This window comes from Calidris pugnax, unplaced genomic scaffold (assembly GCF_001431845.1).
Source record: "Calidris pugnax isolate Ruff unplaced genomic scaffold, ASM143184v1 scaffold172, whole genome shotgun sequence".
Lineage (NCBI taxonomy): Eukaryota > Metazoa > Chordata > Aves > Charadriiformes > Scolopacidae > Calidris > Calidris pugnax.
In genome coordinates this window covers 885,301-886,489 of record NW_015090897.1, presented here as the reverse complement: position 1 = coordinate 886,489, position 1,189 = coordinate 885,301, and positions in this window count along the sequence as shown.

Genomic DNA, 1,189 nt, shown 5'->3' with positions numbered 1-1,189 from the left:
CCCCGCCCTCCCTTCCCGATCCAGCAGCCCCGTGATCTTCCTGGGACGCAGAAAAAGGGAACAAACTTTTTCATAACTTCAGCCCGACGGTGTGATTTACATTTCCGGCTGCTCTGTCAGAGGGGCAGTAATTTACAGCCTGATAAAAAACACTTTTACAACAGCAGAACATGTTCAAGCGGTGTCTTACTCTGCGAAAAGATTTTAAAAGAGGACACACGCAAGAAAAAAACCCTTTCGTTTCTCTGCCTTTTTTTTTTTTTTTTTTTCCAGCGTGGTTTTCCGAGGAGACAAATGGGTTGAAATCGCAGCGCAGGCAAAAGAAAAACAAAACAAAACAAAACAAATAGATGCGGGCTGAAGAAAACGGGGACGAAATCAATCCCGGGTTTTTGTTTATACGGTGTATATTATATGTCCGCGTTTCTCCTGTTTCTCCAAGGCTTTCGCTTAATGGATGCTTCTATTTTTGTGCTCTCGGGCCAAATCCCTCTTGCCTTGCCCCGGGGAACGCTTTCATTCGCTCATGGATCTATTGTGTTTAAACAATTTCTTTTCTTCAATAACTCATTTCTTCTCCGGAGTCTAAAATCGAGTAGGTCTGGTAGCGTTTATGAAAGGGGAAGCGTCTTTTTTATTCGGTTCTAATTTCTCTAATGTGATACGGAAAGCTTTTCCCAATAGCGGGGTGAGAGCGCTGCCGCTTCTCCAGGAGCATCCAGTTGGTTCCAGCCGGGATCCTCCAGCGGGGCAGGGCAGGACGGCTCCGGAATCTCATGTACCACATCCCCGTCCCGGCAGAGACGATACAGTTTGGTAAATTACAAATATGTGAACTTGGCAAACAGTTACGGATTAGCACGATCAAATGATGAGAGAAAGAAAAAGAGAAAGAAAGAGAAAGAAAGAGAGAAAGAGGGGAAAAAAAAAAAAAAAGCGATGGATAAACCACATGTAGCAGTTGCCGCTTTCATGACTTTGGTAATTATTTACACCTGAATCGTAGTTTACTCCAGCCACGGTTTCAAAAGTAAACCTTTAAAGAATTTAATTATTTCCAGTTTTGGGCAAAAGAGATGAACAAAAAAAAAAAAAAAAAGAAAGAAAAGAAAAGCAAGAAGCGTAGGTTGGGGGGGGCACTGCTGTCCCCTTGTCCCCCGAGCTCCCCCCCCTCTCCCACCCCTCCCTG